The 23,385-nt window shown below is 38.9% G+C and overlaps 1 long non-coding RNA gene across 1 annotated transcript; it reads right to left on the bottom strand.

Annotated features, from left to right (window-relative positions):
- Positions 1-5,496: 5,496 nt before the first annotated feature.
- On the bottom strand, positions 5,497-8,554 carry LOC309491288. Its single transcript, XR_014202991.1, has 2 exons — positions 8,408-8,554; positions 5,497-5,702 (listed from the first exon to the last, which is right to left on the bottom strand). It is a non-coding gene; the product is annotated as an uncharacterized lncRNA (long non-coding RNA).
- Positions 8,555-23,385: the final 14,831 nt, after the last annotated feature.

The raw sequence follows: 23,385 nt of genomic DNA, 5'->3' as shown, positions 1-23,385 counted from the left end.
TCTAAGGTCAGTGGATACTCGGAGCTTTAGCCCAAACTAAAATTGGGTATTTTTATTTAAAGGAATTAATTAATTATAAAAGCGATTTAAGGGAATAAACATATTAAGGAATTAATTATAAAAGCGATTTAAAGGAATAAAGAAATAGAAAGGTAATTGTATTAGTGAAATAATTTAAACAATTTGCAAATAATATTTTATTTTTAATTATGCATACATTCTCTCTAAATGAATCAAGGAAATGATAGCATATATTTTTAATACATTTAATTAATAAATAAAAAGTTGAGTAATTTGCGTCACAGGATATCCCATACACAAAAGAAATATATTTTCAGTATATATTTGGAATATATGTTAAGTGTGAAATATATTTATTGGGCCAATTTCAAATATTTGCATATATTCCAAAATATGTACTGAAAATATATTTCAAATATATTTCTTTTGTGTATGGGTACTGTCAGTAGTCGAACATTTCTATTGTAAAACAGCTGTCAAATATTAAATGTTTATCTACTTACATTTTACCAGGCATTCGTTCACTGTTAACTGTCACGGCAGACTACAAACAAAAGGTGTGAGGACTCAAAAGCTGGAGAAATAAGTATTTATTAATAAAAACACAAAACAAAACCCACGAGGGGGAAAACAGAAGTAAGTAAATACAAAAACAATAACAGACTATGAACACTCTGGAAGATCTCGGGGAACAGGAAACAAAAGACAACGTACCGACACAGACTGCAAACAAGAGGGAACTAATAAAGGGAAACTAATCAGGAGGGAACAGGTGGATGAACTCAAACAATAATCAGATAACAAGGGGGAGGGATCAGACAATAACACGAGCACATGGCCCAAAATAACAAAACACCCATGTGCAGCACAAGACAGGACAGGCATGTGACATTACCCCCTCCCTACGGAGCGGCTACCAGACGCTCCATAAGACCCGGACGGGAGGGACAGACCAGGGCGGGACGGGAGGGACAGACCAGGGCGGGACGGGAGGGACAGACCAGGGCGGGACGGGAGGGACAGACCAGGGCGGGACGGGAGGGACAGACCAGGGCGGGACGGGAGGGACAGACCAGGGCGGGACAAGGGGAACGGACAGACCAGGGCGGGACAAGGGGAACGGACAGACCAGGGCGGGACAAGGGGAACGGACAGTTCAGAAGGCCAGGGAGGCACACAAAGTTCGGGAGTCCAGGGCGGAGACGAGAGTCCATCGGGCGGCCAGGGCGGAGACGACAGTCCATCGGGCGGCCAGGGCGGAGACGACAGTCCATCGGGCGGCCAGGGCGGAGACGACAGTCCATCGGGCGGCCAGGGCGGAGACGACAGTCCATCGGGCGGCCAGGGCGGAGACGACAGTCCATCGGGCGGCCAGGGCGGAGACGACAGTCCATCGGGCGGCCAGGGCGGAGACGACAGTCCATCGGGCGGCCAGGGCGGAGACGACAGTCCATCGGGCGGCCAGGGCGGAGACGACCCCTCGGGCGGCCAGGGCGGAGACGACCCCTCGGGCGGCCAGGGAACAGGCACCGGCTCAGGAACAGATACCACCGGCCCAGGAACAGATACCACCGGCCCAGGCACTGGAACTGGCGCCACCGACTCAGGCACAGGCACTGGAACTGGCGCCACCGACTCAGACTCAGGCACTGGAACTGGCGCCACCGACTCAGACTCAGGCACTGGAACTGGCGCCACCGACTCAGACTCAGACTCAGACTCAGGCACTGGAACTGGCGCCACCGACTCAGGCACTGGAACAGACACAGGCTCGACGGCGGCCATCTTGTCAGGGGACACAGGCTCGGCGGCGGCCTTCTTGTCCGAAGACACAGGCTCGGCAGGCGTGACGTGAACAGGCTCGGCGGCGGCCATCTTGTCCGAAGACACAGGCTCGGCAGGCGTGACGTGAACAGGCTCGGCGGCGGCCATCTTGTCCGAAGACACAGGCTCGGCAGGCGTGACGTGAACAGGCTCGTCGGCGGCGGCCATCTTGTCCGAAGACATAGGCACGTGAACAGTCTCTGGCTGGGCAGACGTGAACAGTCTCTGGCTGGGCAGACGTGACGTGAACAGTCTCTGGCTGGGCAGACGTGACGTGAACAGTCTCTGGCTGGGCAGACGTGACGTGAACAGTCTCTGGCTGGGCAGACGTGACGTGAACAGTCTCTGGCTGGGCAGACGTGACGTGAACAGTCTCTGGCTGGGCAGACGTGACGTGAACAGTCTCTGGCTGGGCAGACGTGACGTGAACAGTCTCTGGCTGGGCAGACGTGACGGATCGCTGGGGTGGTGCAGGCAGTGCGAGCAGCTCGGGCGGGGCCAGTAGAGCAAGACGCCTGGGCGGCGCGGGCAGAGCAAGACGCCTGGGCGGCGCGGGCAGAGCAAGACGCCTGGGCGGCGCGTCAGGGACGGTAGTCACCTCCGGGATGGTCTCCGTGTTAGGAGCCACCGGACTCGGAGCCACCGGACTCGGGACCACCGGACTCGGGACCACCGGACTCGGGACCACCGGAACAGTTACGGAGGGAGCCTTTCTCCTCCTCCTGTGTCTTGGAGCCACCGGACTCGGGATCACCGGACTCGGGACCACGGACTCGGGACCACCGGACTCGGGACCACCGGACTCGGGACCACCGGAATAGCCACGGAGGGGTTCTTCCTTCTCCGTTTCGGAACCACTGGAACTGGGACCACCGGAACTGGGTCCACCGGAACAGAGACCACTCCCCTGGCGATCCTCTCCCGATGGCAAATGAAACCCTCCACCATTGCCTCAAAACTGACATGATCAAACGCTCTACAGATCAGCCAGTCCATCGGTTCATCCAGCGCATAATTAAATAGATCCCTGCAAGCCTCCTCGCCCAGGTTCAGCCCTTCAGCAGCGCGACGGAACCTCTGCCCGAAAACCCTCACCTCCATTCCCTGCTGACGGAGGGAGACCAACTCCTGAAATTGGAGAATCCGCTCCCATTGCAGAGATAAGACTGGTTGCGGCTCTCTTCTCCGCTGAGTCCTCATAATGGTCGGTACGTTCTGTCACGGCAGACTACAAACAAAAGGTGTGAGGACTCAAAAGCTGGAGAAATAAGTATTTATTAATAAAAACACAAAACAAAACCCACGAGGGGGAAAACAGAAGTAAGTAAATAAATACAAAAACAATAACAGACTATGAACACTCTGGAAGATCTCGGGGAACAGGAAACAAAAGACAACGTACCGACACAGACTGCAAACAAGAGGGAACTAATAAAGGGAAACTAATCAGGAGGGAACAGGTGGATGAACTCAAACAATAATCAGATAACAAGGGGGAGGGATCAGACAATAACACGAGCACATGGCCCAAAATAACAAAACACCCATGTGCAGCACAAGACAGGACAGGCATGTGACATTAACATCCTTCTGTGAACGGTAATATTCTTTAATGATTTTGACATTGATGAGCTAGACCGATGAACTTTCAGTCATCCTAACAACAAACAGAGCGGTGCGTGATGGAGTGCATCAGAGCAGCATCAAGAATATAATTGCAGTGAATCTCATATTTTACATTGCCAATAATAATGACAGGTTTGCGAACGTGCAGAGCTCGGGCAAAAAAAAAACACATTCAACACAGCGACTCATTTAAATGCCTCTGATTGGCCAGTGCGTTCAACAGATATGTCTGTGATTGGCTACAATGCTCAACGCTGCAGTTCACCCAAAAATGAAAATTCTAATTACTCACCCTCATGTTGTTCCAACCCCGTAAGACCTTCGTTCATCTTCGGAACACAAATTAAGATATTTTTGATGAAATCTGAGAGCTGTCTCACTCCTCATAGGCTTCTAAAGGAGTTATAACTTGCTGGCCCAGAAAATGCATTAAAGACATCGTTAATATAGTCCAAGTGACTACAGTGGCTCAATATTAAGTTTATAAAGCGACGAGAATACTTTTTGTGTGCAAAAAACAAACAAAAATAACGACTTTATTCCACTATTCATTTCCTTCTCTCTGGGCCTCGAGTTTTTTCACGTAGTGTTTTTGCTCAGCGCGTCTGTGTTGTACGTCACACGCATCACACACATGACCAGCGTCGGCCAATAGTGAGCCTACGTGTGACGTATAACACAGAAGCGCTGCGCTATTACACTACGTGAACTCACTCGAGGCTCAGAGAGAAGGAAATGAATAGTGGAATAAAGTCGTTATTTTTGTTTACTTTTTGCACACAAAAAGTATTCTCGTCGCTTTATAAACTTAAGATTGAGCCACTGGAGTCACATGGACTATATTAACGATGTCTTTAATAACTTTTCTGGGCCAGCCAGTTTCAATCCCTTAAAAGCCTATGGAGGAGTGATCCAGCTCTCAGATTTAATCAAAAATATCTTAATTTGTGTTCCGAAGATGAACGTAGGTCTTACGGGGTTGGAACAACATGAGGGTGAGTAATTACTGACAGAATTTTCATTTTTGGGTGAACTAACCCTTTAATATTGAGCAAAACACATTAAATAACACTTAATTGTAACATTTGCTCTCCTTTTGACAGCCAGAAGCAAAGCATTCTGGGAACTAGAAATCAGTTGTAACTCATTCTGTGACTGTGTGTGTGTGTGTGTATGTGTGAACATACATTCACATTTATATGGGAACATGTATGTGCATATATGTACACAATAAAGGATAAAACTTTGTGAATATTATACATGTAATGCTATTTTTGTCTTCATTTTTGTCTTAATATATGCATGGTCAATGCATATATTGCAGTATAGTGAAAAATATAAGCACTAGTTTCCCATATATGGAAATGTATTATGTAATATATCACATTATATTTTGCAGTATATTCCCATATATGTTTGTTCTGTAAGGATATACACACAGTCTTGTGACCTCGGAGGGCCACTCGTATAACTCAGGGTCCTGGTATCAGCCATACACATATGGAGATGTGCAACCTATCAGTCCATGTGTGGAAATTTACTATGTTTATCTATTTCTTAAATTTCTTAGCCCGTCAGAATCATTTAACCTGAAGCAAGGACTTACACGTAGCTTAGACCCTGGTGTAGGGTATAACTGCTGTGAACTGGTCCTACGAACTCCTGTGAGTCTTGAAGCTGATGAAACTGCAAACTATCTTCACTATTTTCTTTCATTTATTATAATTCTTACTCTTGTCTTAAATTGACTTCACTTCTAACTCCCTATCTTAATTAATCATATCTGGTCCTTGAGTCCTTACAGTAATATAACAGATTATATGCCCTGCCGTTAATGCTGTACTGAGCGCTGACATCTATTTTTAATAAAATATTTTTAGAAATGTATACGATCTGCCTTTGAGAAGTTCTCATAGAGCGAAGGATGTTAAAGACGTTTTTTAAGACAAAATTAAACATACATAAATATAGATGTGCCAAAGAGTATGCAGACAAGACAATTAACAAGACAAGACAAACTGCACATTTACTACATTCTTGCAGGTTTATTAAGATCTTCTTTACAGTTAAGAAGATTAAAAGGAAAAGAAAACAGTGATGCTGATTTTCAAGCGGCTGCTGAAGCTTCACGACGTTTTTTCTTTTTTTGTCTTGAATTTGGCCACCAGTCTGGTCAGTGCATTCCCAACTTTTTCCTCTCCTGCGTCCGCTGGTCCACCTATGGCTCTGTTCTACACAAACATTACCATAATAAGTACATTATTTATCAGAATGTCCAAATGGTCAGATTGTCAGAGGTATTTTTACATTTACTCTATATACCTGATAGCAGAAGGCTTTACCATATCGAACCTTTGTGGCTATATGTTCACAATTCCCTTTATGGAGAATTTATTTTGAACACTCAATTCTATGGGATAAATTTCCCGCCTAAAGTATTGCAGCCACGGATCAAAAAATAATAAGCGTGAATCAAAAATTTAAAAACACATGTAAAAATATATTGAAAGTCTTTGTAAAGTAAAATTAAACTGTTGTCTTCCCCTGTACTATAAGTAAGCACAGAGAATGTCTAATATGGCGAGAAGTTTCACTCTCAGTAAACTTCCGGCTTCTGAACTGGTTGCAGTTCCACTCTGATTCCATATGAGGGCGCTCACAGGACGAGTGCAGAATGAATGGAGGTCTATGGAGATATTGCCCTCAAAATCCACTTTTCTCAGGATATAATTTTTTGTCGAGTAATTTGAATGTTGTTTTCGAAAGGGGATGCAAAGAAATTACACATTGCTGGGTGTTATATTTTTTTGAGTCACTTATTTGCTTTAAAAAGTATTTTAAAGTGTCAATGACGTCATACACATCGTACGACCAGAGATACTGCTTTACGGCGATCCTTCAGTCACTTTGGTGCTTTCGCGCTCTGCACTTTCTTTTCTCTCGAGGCATCGACAACACAGCTGACACAGGTAAATACACGTGCTAGAAGAGTTTTTGTTTTGTTTGTTTCTGGTCCCGCTTCGGATGCCACGATGCCATCAAGCTGTATCTCTGGTCGTAATCAGTCCTTCACTGACCAATCAGCGTTCATTAGCAGAATGCTAGCGTGTTACGGGCAACAACAACTCAGCCTGTAAGAAATCGAAAGGACATAAGTACTCGTTCATTCAACTTTCGACCTATAACCCATGTTGAACTTGCAAAACCTACAATCAAATCTGAGATTTCTCAACGGCAATCGGGTGAAAGAGACAAATTTAGCCGTCTAGCCCCATTGACTCCCATTCATTTTGCACTCATGGCGAGCGCCCCCCAGTGGAACTCTGGTGGAACTACAACCAAAATTCGGTACAATAGGACTTATTAGGGAGTGGGCAGGCTCTCCGTAGACGGGCTCTGGTAAGCATCAGTAGCCAAGAGTCGCATTGGTGTGACGTCAACTCCCCTCTTCGATTGATTGGCTAGAGGAGTAGCTGTCAATCTAGAACTAGTGGACCAATGGTGACACTTAAGCCCGCCCTAATTTACATGAAACTCGTGCTGCGTTTCAGTCCAAAATTGTCATGCCCTTCACTTGCTAACTTCCCATCCGTCTCGTTCACTCGGATGTACGTCATTGCGAGTGCCCACTACTGGCGGAAACTGTAATGGGCTGAATTGGAACGTCCTAAGCCCTTGATCACTTGGAATCAGCTGTGGAGTTGATTTATTATTTACATTTTTTTCCCTTTAAGAATTTGTTTAATGCAGCATCCAAATGTTTATAGGTGTGTTTGGGTTGTTTTAAATATAAAAAATATATAATTAATATATCATAGAGTTGACTGTGTGGTGGTGATTAGACGAGATATACGGTGACGTCACAATCGTGTTGCATTGTGGGACATATAGGTGCCTGAAGTGTACATTTGAAGCAGACTCGCTCCCTCGGTCAAGATCGAGGGAACGAGGGTCTGTCCATATAAACTTCCCTCGTCCACTTCACGAAGTGGAACGCACTTCAAAATGGCGGCAGGGATTCCCCCGAGGGGAAGTGCTTAGGGAAGTTCGCAAGTGCGTGTCTAAAAGTGGACTGGAATGCAGCACTGAACTGCAACATTTGGGAAAGCAAGCGCAGAACATAGAAAGGAGAGCGAAGAGAAAAACAGCACAAGCGTACAAAAGAGTAAAATATGAGCACAAAGTACAGAGTAATAAAACCAAGGAAAACATACTTTTTAAGAAAGCATGACCATAAGTTTAAGTTTTGTGCAAAATAACTTTTAATGCGTTTAAAGTTTTTATTCATGCTTGTTATTTCTTGATTCACACTTATTTTGATCAGTGACCACGTTGTTTGCTATTCTGATCATTTTTCATAATTTTTTTTCAGTTTGTGCAATATATTTTTACATGTGTTTTTAAATTTTTGATTCACGCTTATTATTTTTTGATCCGTGGCTGCAATAGCTACTTTAGGCGGGAAATTGACCCCATACAATTCCCTTTATGGAGAATATATTTTGTGCACTCATTAGTTCTTCAATGGTTGTTATCATGTCGGCCCTGCTCTGGTTCTCTGTCTAAATCATTGTTCACTTTAAAGGGACCTGGTTCTGTACTGAATCAGCAGCCGGTCGGATTCTCTGTCAAAAGGTGATGCATTGTTAAAAGCTTAACGTGTGTAAAGTGGGTATGACAGTCTTCAAAAGATTTTCTAATACATTTGAAAGACATGATGTCATACTTATCATCTTTCCCACCTTTCCCTTCACAGTCTCACCACCAACAAATACAGAGGTTTTGTATTTAATTCGTTAGGAAATTCCAGCAGGTCCCCAAATATATATTAATAACTAACGTAACTGTAAACTGCACTAAAAATAGGGAGATAGGAAGTAAATAAGTGCATGAAAGTGTTTAAAGTATATCAAATGTGTAAATCATGTATCCTCACCTGTTGAGGTCCTCCTGCCTTTCTCTGAGCTTCAACAACATGCGCAGAGAAGCACAGCTGGAGAAACACAGCGATCAAAACAAACTTCATGCTCAACATCTTCATCTTTTATAGGCTCCTATGAAAAAGAAACATGTTTCGTGGGCTCTACATACAGCGTAACAAATGTTTGACACGATTAGCAAAGATCTTCAAAAGAGATGCAATTGCATCAAAGTGTTGTGCTAAGGCTGATATTTTGGACATCCCCCCCCCCCCCCCCCCCCCCCCCCCCCCCCCCAACTATAAGATCGTGCCCTAAAACGATTAACACAGCCATCTGAACATGTTTTGATCAATTTACACGTTTCACCAAACTTAGGTAAATGCTTTCAAAACAATTACAAAAAGACTCTAAATTTGGCTTAATTTAAAAACTCATTTTTCAGATAGCAGCAAAACTATTGCAGTTTCCTCTATTCTTATGACAGATTTAGCTGTAGACACACAGGTACATCACTGAAATGAAAAAGATATTTTTTATTCCAGTTTATTCCACAATGAAGATCTGTTTTTATATGAATTATATAAAGTTAAAAGTCCACACACATGCATGAAAGTGCGTATCTATAGCACGAATGATATTTCTCGTATCATTTATACGCCAAAACTAGTTTTTGCGTACATATGATACGCAGTTTTCGCGTGCATATGATACGCACTGTATGGCGTGTAATATGCACGCCCTCCTCACCCCTAATCCTACCCAAGGGGTTTACAGTGAGTATCATTTGAACGCAAAAACTCGTTTTGGCGTATAAATGATACGAGTAATATCATTCGTGCTATAGATAGGCACTTTCATGAGATAACATGTTATTCCATCACACAATCTTGTTTAAACTTTGAAAGTATTTTTTAAAATAATTATATGTATTTTTTTTATTTAAAGAAAAAATATGTAAATAAAACAAACACAAAATGGTCTGTTCGTCTACAGTGCTATATAACTTTGTGCTCAAATTGTCCACTAAAATATTTAATAAATAGTTAAAAACAGAAGCAAAACATCATTTTACATTTAATGCTAAGCTATTTAATTACTGTATATATAAAGTAATCCATAATTGAAGTATGTATCAAAAAAGTAGGCTACTTAGCCGTGAAAGAAAGAAGGCTTTTACCTGGGTTGATGATCATGTAGTGAGGGCTACGAGAAACAGACATTAAATAGTCTTTATCTTCTCATCAGAACCATCATTCCCAATTTACTTATCATTTGAATAGACCCAGTAATGAAACATTGACTTACGAGTCGTATCAGAATATGCCTTGATGGCAGTTAAAGGAGTGACAAAGAAGAGCAGAGCCTCAGATGATCCAGACAGACTGATAGTCTTCCATCCAGTCTTAATTTATCACCAGTCATCAAATATTGTTACTGTATTTGCAATGAAAATTTTCAGATGTTAAAAAGGTCTGCAGGCAAATTTGAACAGATGCGATCTTTAAATTTACTGATTTAGCGGACATTATTCAAAGTAACTCACAAATGAACTCTGCTAGTGTAAGTGAACCATCCTAAAGAGAGTAATATGAGAACTACTGCTCCAATACAATAATCTAAAATTGCTTAGAAAGTATAAGACCTTTCTAATCTTTGCAGATTATTATATGCATTTTAAGATTCCATTTTAATAGTAAATACAAATATCTGCAAGCGGCGATCATCAGGGTCCAAGAACAAATGGTTTGTGTATACGATACAGTTATATGCATGTTTATTTATACAAGTCTTTAAGTGTCTCTTTATAGAAGTATGAACTATATTAAAATAAGCAAATAATATTGTTTCTTTCCTTCAATTTGACTGCAATAGTTTCAGTCATGTTTGGAAACTTGACAAATATGTTTTCAATATCATTAGAAGAATATATAAAAATTAAGACAAAATGAATGATCTACAAGTATTTTAAAATTTTTGCAAGCTGATTATATTGGGCTTTATTAAACGTTGTAAAACTATAATGAATTTATATGCATTTTTTTATTACTACAACTGCAAGTCAATCTGTAGTAGACATGAAAGAGTAATGTTTTTGATTGTCACGGGATTTTGAAGGAATGTGAATATTAGTCACCTGTTCACTGATTGAGATAGGTGGAGGGGGTGAGCAGGGATGATGTATTCTGTTGACCACTAAACTTTGTAACATCAAGAGACATCGGTCTGTGCAATAAAAAGTTTATTCTTCAACGATGTTTTATTTTATGCGTCACAAGTGCATAAAGTCCCTGTCTTAGTCTCTCAGCGGTTTGATCATTTGAGTAGCCGCTATACAATCTAAAGCATTTGCACAGACTTTAAGCCATGAGATCGAAAAGGATTTGTTATCCTGCAGTTTTCTCTCGTGGACAGCACAAAATGTCTTCATGTCCATGTTTATGAAGTTCTGTAAAATTTGGATTCAAACAATCAGTGATGGAAAATGACCAACATCAGTTCAGTTCGTGCGCACACTCAGCTGATGTTGCATCTTGCACAATGGTACGCTAAAGGGTAAGATATGGAGAATGAACACAAACACACACAATTTAAGCTATAGTAATTATCTGATTAAATGTAAACGCTCCACTGATGTGAGATTGCTCCTGGCTGAAAGCACATGTAGGCTACTGCGGATCCTTCAATACAGTCGGGAAGATGTGCTGCTTCCCTCAGTTAGGAAAATCCTGGCCACCGATTGTTTTGAACTTGGAGAAGAGTGCACACAGTGTAGGCTACCTGTGAGTAGGGAGGACTTGAAGATTTTTTTAAAAAGTGAGTAAAAGAGACCTTTACTATCAAGTGGTGACTATAATTAACTAGGCCTACTAAACAAAAGATAAAAGGGCTATTCAGTAAAATCTATACTTCTATACATGTATTAACATTTATTTAGTTGCCTTTGCTTGATTCAATTTAGTTGATTAGAGTATAAAACATTTAGTAACTCCACCTTATTTAATGTTACTTTAAATTAAATTATTAATTGATTATTTTATTTATTTATTGTTATTATCGGATAAGCGGAAGAAGATGGTATGGTATGGTAGGCTATTGTTATTATTAAATGATAAACATGTGGTAGCCTATATAGACGAGATATAAAACTTGGCTGATATGTTTTTATTTAAAAGTCATAAAAACAGGATCAACTTACAAATAAGGAATATAAGCAATTCACCTTAAAGAAGCAAGAAGCGTGAAAAGTCATAAAAACACAAATATTTAAACAATGTCAGAATAGTAGGCTACAAGCTCAAGCTAGTGTGTTTTTATTTTATTTTTTTTGCAATGTAGTCACTGTATGTCAGTTGGTCATTAAAGATTTTTGGCGGATCAGGATGAAAATATTGTTGATGGGTCAGTAGCTGGATGATGAAATTACGCTGATCATCGAGTGGCATGAGAACACGAGAGGTTCTGTTTCTGCTTCACTGAGTTGCAGCTGATGATCTTTCATCCGTGCAGTGACCGTTAGATCGTCTGCCTGAAACAAAAAGTAAAGCTGTTTGTCTCCAGCATAGCACTGGTAGGAGAAACCATGTGCCTGTATAATATATCCCAGCCATGTATATGGTTTACAGTGCAGTTCCCATGATGCACAGCAATGAGAGGGTAGACAAAAGGATCTGATGGCTAAGCCAGTTGAACATATTTCATTCAACATTATGATATACACATTCCTTGATCAATTTTTACCAAACATAGATAAAGCAAGAGAATCTGCCGTTGTCATTACAAACCGGGTCCGCCCTCGAAGTCGAGTCTCCACAAACTGTCAGTTAATGATTATTCTAAGTATATACGAATTGTATTAATTTAGAATATGCATGGCTTACAATACAATGTATAAGAAAACAATTGAGTGCATTCATTCACTATTTATTTATTAATTAATTAATTAATTAATAATATCCTATTTAGCAGAGGTGGACAGTAACAAAGTAGCCTAGGCTACAGTAAATGTACTTGAGTAGCCTACTAAGTACACTTTTTGAGTATCTGTACTTTACTTTGGTATAATTTTTTTGGGGGGGAAACTTGTTACTTTAACTTCACTACATTTGAAAGACAAATATCGTACTTTTTACTCCACTACAATTCTGTCAAGGTGCTTGAGAAAGTCGTAACGTCAGTCGGAAGATCCTATTATGGAAACAGATCAGTATCAATAATAATTTACACATAAACCATGATTCACACATGCGTAGACTATTTCAAATTCACAAGCGCAAAATAAAATTATATATTCATAAAATACATTTCACAAATGCAAAATGCAATTCGTAGATATACAACTGTGCACAAAAACCTTCGAATGTTTAAAATGTACGAGTTTATCCCTGAATGTTAATGTGCAAATCGTCATTAACGTGTGAATCGCCTTGGATTTGTGTGTGTGTGTGTGTGTGTGTGTGTGTGTGTGTGTGTGTGTGTGTGTGTGTGTGTGTGTGTGTGTGTTTGAGACTTCCCTGGCAGCGCTCTCCTCCTACACGGATCAGTCTTTAGCCAATCAGATTTAAGCTTATCAATCGACCAATCAGCATCATAGCTGAGCAGACACCAGAGGTATGTGCAGTTGATCGGTGCATTTCTGTGTGTTTACTGAAGTTAATGAAGTTAGAGTTTATGAACTGCTGTTTAGTCCACGTGTGAACATAAACATTTATTTTTAGTATTGATGGATTTTCATGTCCTGTCCACCACATATTGAACTGATGATAATGATAATGTATGTAATGACGTGCATATAGGATACATCTGTTTTGTTTTAAGCTGCATATATTATGTAGTTTTATTGTTTCAGATTTCCAAGACAGATGATGTATGAAGTTGCAGACAACCAGTGCTGTGATCTTACCATTCCTACTGTAAATCTTTCTAAACAGTCATGTTGCAAGCCATGCATTTTGACAGTTGTTTCAACAAGAGGTTGAAAGTGATGCATTGTTACTGTATTCATTTGTCTCCTGCTGACTATATGTACACACTCTAGGAATAAAGCCCTGCTATGCATGCATTAATCAATTCTTGTTTTATGTATAAGTCAGAATTAAAAGATTCAAAGACATAAGTAGATTTGATGTACACATTTTATTCATTTGAAAGTTTCCGAATCCTTTGGGAATAAAATATATAAAATGACTTGATCGTGATGAATGTTCCTGTTATATATGAAGATCATGAAATGACAATCTTAAGTATGAAGCTCAACATTCAGTGCAGAGAAATATACATCTCTTCCATAGTTGTGAGATCCAGTCAGAGTCTTCTTTGCTTTTAAAGTAGATAAATGTTTATGGCCAAATGATACACATAAGTGCAATACATCAGTTGAAAAGTTCCTGATGAATCCAGTCATCAGTAGACCTCTCTATTAGGACATAGTAAAAGAGTAAAAACCTAGTGCAAGAGGTTCAGACAGAGGACGTGGGAGATTAAGTGATGGTATTTGAATAGAGTTTACTGAGTAATCTTAGTAGCATAATCTTAATTGCCTCTATGATAAGTTTACCTTTGTCTGATCAGCATAAAATCAGATTTGCCTGTTACTAGGTGAAGTAAAATTAATGCTTCACAACATTGTCCTGTGACACTAAAAAGATGACAATACAGCAGGGAAACAACAAGTGTGTAATAATTTAACAACATACACAAATGAAAAATAATAGGTCTATTCACTATTTAAAGAATAACCCCGATGAGGCCAGTGCTAAGAGAGCTAGGGTGGGTGTTGGCCACAGATGACTGTTTTGCACTGATGTGTGTGACTGTAACTGAGAGCTGTCTGAGGGCATGTCTGTCCCTGCAGCTAAAATACAACAAAACACGTATCATTTCTTCTTCATTTTTGATACGATATGGGACATCTGATTACACAGCACTTGCTTACATCAGTTAATAGTTCATAAACTATTGCTTCAACTGATCTCTAACTTCTTTAGCTTCAGTAAACACACAGAAATGAACCGATAAACTGCACAAACCTCTGCTGACTCTGCTCCATACTGTCTATGACTCTGCTCAGCTATGAACAACTATCGTCGAAAAAGCTGATGGCGTAACATGCAGGTAGGCACGCCCTCACGTGATGCTGATTGGTCGACTGATAAGCTTAAATCTGATTGGCTAAAGACTGATCCGTGTAGGAGGAGAGCGCTTTCAGGAAAGTCTCAACCATAGACTGTAAAAAATAGGTCTCAACCTATTTTTTACAGTCTATGGTCTCTACACACACACACAAATCTGAGGTGATTCACATGTGAATGACGATTGCACATTCACATTCAAGGATAAACTCGTACATTTTAAACATTCAAAGATTTCTGCACAGTTGTAGGCTATATATTCGAATTGTGTTTTGCATTTGTGAAATGTATTTTATGAATATATAATTTTATTTTGCGCATGTGAATTGCTTTTTGTGATTTTTTTTTTTTCACGCACGTGAATGTTGTTTCATGCATGTGAAATTGTCCACGCATGTATGAACATGTTTTTTGCGTAAATTATTATTGATAGTGATCTACTTCCATTAATTTTGGTTGCAGGGGTTGCATTTTGGTTGGAAAATAAAGTCGGATTGACGTCAACATCCAACGTCGGACAGACGTCAGAACCCGGTTGATGTTGGTTTCTGACATCAACTTGATTTTCATTTTCAGCGTTGGGTTTGGTCTTCTAAATGCGAATTTTGTCATTGTTCTGGAGCACACTAGCTTATAGATAACAGTAAGGCTAACATATTCATATTAAAAGCCAAAAAACTTTAAATATGGCACTATTTGAGGGAACAGCCAGTTGGGTGTCCGAAACCACTGTGGACGTTATTGAGTGACTTATTCAATCTCATATTCAATCCCACTACTGGATCTGTGTTCTAGAAATACATGTGATATTGATATCAGGGAAGGTAGGCTATATATTCACAGGCATAAGGTAGGGGAGACCGGGGACAGTTGCAACAGGGGACGGTTGCAACATGTCATTTTTCTCCAATCAGAAACAAGCTAGAGTGATGACACTCATACTGCACATGCACAGTTAGACCCTCCACCCACCAAGAAGACAGTAGACATATTCAACATCTGCTGATGTATTTATTGAACAAAACTTGTTTTGGAGGTATGAAAGTAAATTTTTTCATGAGATATATTTTTGTCATACTGTCCTGAAATTTTGTATGATTTAATCAAAACTTACATAGTTTGAATTGTTGTTGTGTTGACTACTAAGTGACATGGTTAGCATGTGTCAAAGTCAGCGTGTCTAGCAGGCGTATGATGTTCTGTCATGGCTGATAGGGTCGGGGACGGTTGCAACATGTTATAAATTGCATGTTTAATAAAAGTTTGTTGCATTACAAATTGTTAAATTCTTCCTGTCTGACACTGAAATATGGAGAGATTGAATAGCATCTGTAACTCCTGCACACTGAATCTATGTTCTACACATGAACAAACAAAACTCAATAACTGTTATTTGATAAATATGACTAAATAAATAAATAATAGGCTACAATAATATTATTGAAATAAATAATACTATAATATTATAGTAGGCCTAAAACAGTTAATATTTTCAGAATTCTTTGCTCATTGAGACAAAAAGCTTAAGTTAATTAATGAAATTTAAGGTATTTTTAACATGTTGCAACCGTCCCTGGGTTGTGTTGCAACCGTCCCCTGGGTCGGGGTCAGTTGCAACATCTGACTTCTTCCATTCAAATAAATACTGTGAACGATATGTCATATATAATCATCTTTAAATGGTATGGGTAATTAGCGTACAGATGCAAGTTTAATATATACAAATTTGGTTGGTCTAGTCCAAATAGTCTCTGAGTAATTGAGAGAAATGCAAAAAGTGTTGCAACTGTCCCCGGTCTCCCCTACTGTAAGTGTTACATACAACAATGCAACAATAATAAAACAATGCATTGACATTTACTTTTTACTTTTGATACTGAAGTTCTTTTAAAAACAAATACTTCTGTACTTTTACTTAAGTAAAAATCGGCCTTTACAACTTTTACTTGTAACAGAGTAATATTTGACCAGTAGTATCTGTACTTTCACTCAAGTGAGGAAGTACTTTGTCCACCTCTGCTATTTAGTGAATAATTGAACATTTATAATACAAATATTTGGACATTTAACAATTTAACACATAATTATTACATAAAAAAATATTGTAGATACATGTAGGGGTAAGTGCAATTGCGTGTATAAACCATGGTATTAAATAAACGATCAGGCTAATCTGGTATCTGTAATGCAATGCTAGTACATAAGCTAACCAATACAGACAAAAATGGTTAGGCTATTATAATGTACTGTTAAAACTCCTGTTCATTTCTGCTTATTACTATTGGTTTTATTTACATATTTTAAAATAATTTCTTGTCCTAAAGTTAGGGATTTTTTGCATTTGGTTTGTTGAAATAAATAATTTGTGAATACAACCTGCTCTTAATTTTTTTAAAGGCATTTCAGTTGTATTTTTGCAAATGTATGTGGCATTTTTTTTCACAAAAATACTTATTTTTATGTATTTTATAATGTTCAAATATATATATTCACAAAATATATTTAAAAAAAGTTGTGATAGGAGCAGTTGTTCATGTAATGAAGCACCGGACTTGCAGCTTTATTAGAATAGTCGTACAGGGTAATCAACAGTAGACAGGGCAATGGAGGAAACACAGAGAAGATCCGAGTCACAGGCAGAGATCGGGGCAGAGGCAGCAATAATCAAAGTCCAGTAAACAATCCGGGTCGGGGCAGGCAGAGAACAATCAGGAAACGAGGTAAAGCAGTCCAAGGTCAGAAATACAAAAAAGAAAAGGCAAACAGTAATCAGTAATGATGGCCAGGGCAAATCAAGACTTCACAGAGAGGTGTTGTGTGGAAGTGGCTTTTATGTATGTGTGTGTGTGTGTGTGTGTAAATGAGCTGCAAGTGTGTTGCGCAATCAGTCCCAGGTGAGAGGCATGATGGGAATTTGAGTTCGGGAGGAAATGGTTAATATTCCGGAGACGGATCCCTCCGGTGGTGCGGAGGAGGAGGTACGGGAGCCTCCTCTGTAACAGTTCACATGCAGAAAAATGAATTGATCTCTATGTCCCTCTGCTGGATATATAGAAAACATCTCTCCGTTGCTTTCTATATATCCAGATGTTTTCTATATATCCAGCAGAGGGACATAGAGATCCATTCATTTTTCTGCATGTGAACAACTGCTCCTATCACAACTTTTTAAAAATATATTTTGTGAATATATATATTGCTCTCTAAAAGTGCCACTGATTTATCAGCTGGGTAAATTAATAAATACAATAGGTATAGTTAAAGCTCAAACAGTGGATAGTTTACAGACCATTGAAATGGACTATAGCAACAAATATCGTCATTTCTCCAGAGGCGGTGCTGGGGGTTATAAACGTTTTAAAGGGAACCGTCCCAGTGACAGCTCTTCTGAGACTGTAGGCTGTTAGATGTTTGTTTTTAAATAACTTGAAATAATCATGTAAACTTTGTAAAGCGTCCGCTATCAGAGAATAGATGTGGGTAATAAACTAACATGTAAAAAAAATGGTTTAGTTTTGCTTTTATAAACTGAGCGCACATGATAATATTGCAGATAAATTAATTTTTAATGCCCATCTGTAAGATTATACAGCAGATTTTCTTTTGTGTTATTTGTTTTGTGGGTAACACTTTATTTTGATAGTCCGTTCGTTGAGACTTTACTAGTTATTAGTAGCCATTCAGTAGCTTGTCAACAGTTCATCATTTGACATTCAACAACACTGTTTCAACTGACAAGTAACATACGTTCAACTGACTGCCTATAGACTATAAGGTACAATTCAAGTGTTAATCTACAGATTTTACGAAAAAGTGCCTGTTGACTGTCAATGTTATTTTGCAACAGGTTATTAACCAATTGTCAACTAACTTTCTGTAGATTGAGTACCAACAACTCAAGATCAATCTGTCAGTTAAAAGTCAACAGTTATGTCAGCATATGAAGTATATGATACTGTATATCCTACTCAAGGGGTCTCATGTGCATCAAATTAATAATTATTTTAGCTGATTTAAAACTGTTTTTAAAAATGTTTTAACCATTTGTAGATAATCTGTTGATAGTCAACTAAAGATTACATGTAGTTGCTTATTTGTTGCTTGTCAACAAAGAAATTGTTTATGATCAGTAGACTATTAATAGACATTCTCAACTAAGTGTTAGTAGATATCTTTTAGGACTATCTAAATGAAGTTCCTAAACGCAAGTTAGGGAGGAGTGAGCCCATCTAATCTTTCAATCAACAGCCTGAGTATATAAGCAGCCGCTTACCTCTCTCTAGCATCAGCTGTTCCAGTATCCCTCCACCTCCCCAAACTCCACCTTCATCTCAGGTACCTTGCCCTTCAATTATCATATCCTACATTTAGCCACTGGGGGGTATATCAGAGCTCGAGTTGAAGCTGCTTCATCGAGCCCCTCTTCAGTGGACAGCAAGCCAAATAAGTTTAACCTAATATCTTAAAGATTTTATGGGCAAGCAAACTCGTTAATTAAAGTGAAAGACAGTTGATATCAGTAGAAAGTCTATAACCTATCAACAGATTGCATACCTGACCTGACTGAAGTAGAACAAACACTATGGCCAGCACACCAGAGATAAAAAAAAAATCACTTTTATTAAATAAAAAAATATATAATACAACCCATTATTTACTAGGATATCACGATCACATCTGAACCATCTGATTATGAGAAAAAAAATATATTGAGCATTCCAAATGAGAAAACTCTCAATAGTCTACATCATTTCAAATGCCCGAGGCCAAGATCAAAAGTTATAAACAACAAATAACAATAATTATTAATTAATACATTTAGCCTTTCATGACAGTAAGTTTTACAGAAAATCGCATTTATTAAATGCAGTTTAACGTTATAACAGTTACTCATTTAAGAAATAATCTCTGTTCCTGCTGCAAACTCGCTTCGGAGGATTAACAGACAAGACTATAGTTTAAACCCTTAACAATACCTTCTTTAATCGTTTAACCATTTTGTAACATTTAGTTTATTTAACGTTACGGTGAGACACAAAAGGCGTTTTCTCCTATAGAACCATAATACACCAAAACACAATATAAATGAACAAAATACATAATTTTTATTAGCTAACGTAACGTTAGATGTAATCCAAATCTTTATAATCCATACGCAAGCAAGAAACAGATCCAAATTCATCCCTTCATCCACATCCAGCGGTCTCCATCTCCATTCTCAGCAGCGACCGGAAATGTCAAATCCCGCGCTTGTGATGAATTTAAATTAAAAAATTGCGCCCTCAAGAAGCGTTACGACATGTTTTACGGCAGTGATATCAAACGCTCATTGGCTCTCGCCTGCTGCGTCACAGATTGCAGCATGCCGTGTTTCAGTTGAAACAACATTGAAATGCAGAAGCGCGCGCGTGCGCGCCGTCTTCATGCAGAGGGAAGCTGGGTTAACATTTTCATGGATTAATAACTTAAATTCTGCTCTGTCCCTTTTATAAAACTATTATATAATGCCAGAGAGAACTGCAACACATCGTCATTTGAGCGACTTTTGGTACCGATTTACATTTTTGCAATAAATGATTATGATTACACATCTGTTGTTTTTCTTCATAATTTTAGCCTGCATAGTTTTAAGAAATGGTTATGGGTAGGTTTAGGGGCAGGAGTAGGATTCATGTTAGTGGCTCAAAATATATTTTAATGCTATGAATAAAACTGGCATTTCCCTACACATCTCTGTCCATAAAGTGTTTTATTCTGTATAAAATGAGTAATTTATATTTAGGTTTGGGAGTAGGGTTAAGGGAACGTACATTTATCTATAAAACAGTATAAGGGAAATGATACAGATATCTTTATGATTCGTAAACGTTTTGTAGCTGTGAATTCGTAATAATTCTACGTTGCAGACATGTCTGTATCATACGTTTCAGCATCTATCCAAACGTACAAAAAAAGTATGTTTTCAATCTGTTGATAGGTTATAGACTTTCTACTGATATAAACTGTTTTTCACTTGTAAGAGCAATTTTCAGAGATTAATAAAAACAGCATCAAAGGTGTAAGAAACTTTCAAGAGGCAAAATTGTTATAAAGAGAAAAGGTTTATTCTTTGAGGATTCTTTCCACAGACCGCAGCCACCCAGCCTTGAAACAGAATGCCTGGTGACCCAATAAAAACATAGACATTTTATACAGTTTTCTCTGTCATCATGACCCCTCCTTCCAAGTTTCTGTAGTTTTCCTTAAAGATATGGGATATCTTCAACTGGTTTTCTACCCCCCTTGGCTGGTCAAACTGTTCTTTGTCTCTGAGATACCAAAAGGCTTTCGTTTACGACCTAAATTACCTCCTGCATTCTCCTGCCTGGATCCCTTCTCGTGCCCTAGGTGTCTATCTTCCTGGCCCATCTGCTTTTATTACGTTTGTTTTGCTTGTCCCCCCCTTCAGCTGCTAGAAAACCCTCACAGAAACAGATGATTAAATGAAATTAACAGTTTGGAAACAAATGAATATAAGTAATACTGAATTTTTCCGTAACAGTTTCCTCCTCTTTATCATTCTCTGATAAACTATGCATAAAATTCACCCTTGTTTTTCTAATTTTAATCAAACCCATTATACTATTAAATCATAATAATAGGATTAATTCAAGTATTTACATCACAGTTATACCCTTCATGTCTGATTTTCATATACCTGATCACTCTACTTGAACCTTGAAAGGAATAAGAAAAATAAAATAAAAATAAAAATCTTTGGAGCAAGCAAGTAAACATTTTATCTGAAGCCGGGCTAAATGGATAAGCACTGTTACCTCATTTCCCAATAAATCGGACCCTCAGTCACTCCAGTATAAACAAGAAATAGTATAGATTGTCATAGTAGGAAAACCATATCAATTTAACACCCCTGGTTGATTTGAATAAAAAATGTTTACCAATAAAATTCAAAGATTAAAAGTAGAATAAAAATCTCTCATTTCAAACCCTGCATCCTTCTAACCAATGTAGTTGTTCAAAATTAACTCTAATACTTCCATTATGGACTGTCTTTCATAGCTTATTACACATCAGTTAATAGATTTTCTACATTTGCACCAAACAAATCAATACCTAGTTTGATTCAATCAAATACAATCATCAAAATCATCACGAAACATATTCTTCTGCTAAACTTAAACCATCAGTTGGTCCACATCTTTCTCCAGATGTGTTGATCATCTCGTTGCCCCATGGACGTTCCATCTTCACCATTTTGACACTTTGCGCATCGTTGAAATGGTCTTTCCAGCGTGGGCAAGAGAGGAATGTTTCTAGCACATATCCTTGATCTCTCGCTTTATTCTTCGCGTTGGCGTGTGGGGTTGCTGATGTTGGTTGGTTGATTTTCAAATCCTTACAAGGTTTTCCCTTAGATCACGATCGCACCCCCACTGGAATAAGTCATTTACTGTCTGCTGTCACCTGTGAATGCAGACCTTAAGTGATTTTGTTAGTGACCGCTTGTCTTGTCGTCCCTTTTGGTGTGACCTGTGGAATTTTCAACCTGAAACATATCACTGGATAATTTCTTTCTCACTGAATAGCACTCAGGGTCCTTTTCCCCTGAAAAACACTCAAACCACGTTGCTCATGTTAACAAAACAATACAGAATCAGTTCTGTTTGGTTCAAAACATCCTGACATCCTGCAAAATGAAAATTTTAAGTTAGGCATTGCACAGTGTTAGGCACTGTTTCTTCACTTTGCTCATGTTAGCCAGACAATATGAATACATTTGGAACAGAATCAGTTCTGTTTGATGCAATCCGTTCTGACATCCTGAAAAATAAAAATGTTAAGTTATGCGCTGCGCAAGGTGTGGCATCTTTCTGCCACAATAATGACCCAGGCCCGGATTTCTAGTCAAGTGTGTCTTTGCTCATGCCATGTGCGCAAAAGTCTGCATCTTCTGTAAAGAAAAGCAAATGTTGAGGTTATTGTCACATAGTTTTCTTTTGTCTGTTGTGCTGCCGCATCTGCCCTGGCGTTTCCTGTCGAAACAATTATTGTTATTAGCACACTTAAAAATACAAACAATGCACACAGCAATTTTGTTCGGGGGAAAAATGACTTCTTGCAGGGCTTTTACCCAATTAAACCCAGTGTCCTTCCAACATTTATCTTCCCACCTGTGCGAATGCTTTCAGCAAATGTGACCCCCTTAGTAAACCATATTTGGCAACTGTTATCATCCTCCTCTTGATGCACGAGATCTCATCTTGTGCATCAATTTAACATAATAAGATTCTCTTACATTTATCAGACGCTTTTATCCAAAGCGACTTACATTCCAAGATACATATTTACATTCTTATCAGTTCTTGCTTTCCCTCGGAAATCAAACCCATGACCTTGGCGTTACAGGTGTCAAACTCTAATGTTTGAGCTACAGGAAAACTGCAATATTTGTTAATATTTATTTGGTAACATTTGTTTGGATAAAGTTTGCTAACCCAAACGTTGTCCTTCAGCCAAATTTCCTTTAGACATCTTTCTTTGCCTCTTAAACAAAAATATTACTTAAAGCCACAATTTCATCTTCTTATCAAATTGTTTTAAGGCAACGGCCCCGAGTCTCACAGCGTATCCTGCTTTTCAGGCCTGTTGTTGGTCTCGCAATTCAGTCATCTACAAACATTCTCCAGGTCATCAATTGGTCAGGTCAGGTTGTGGTGTGCACACTTTCGTCAACGTCAGTCGAATAACAATCTCCCCCTTTTTACAATACATAACTGTTAAGGGCTCTCTGGATAATCTGATATTTACTTAGCCTACGTGTTTGTTGCTGTCAAATCTATAACATTTTCTCAACACGTGACTGA

This window comes from Leuciscus leuciscus (genome assembly GCF_965113295.1).
Source record: "Leuciscus leuciscus genome assembly, chromosome: 25".
Lineage (NCBI taxonomy): Eukaryota > Metazoa > Chordata > Actinopteri > Cypriniformes > Leuciscidae > Leuciscus > Leuciscus leuciscus.
The sequence above is the reverse complement of the archived record's forward strand: the minus strand, read 5'-3'. Positions and strand labels throughout refer to the sequence as shown.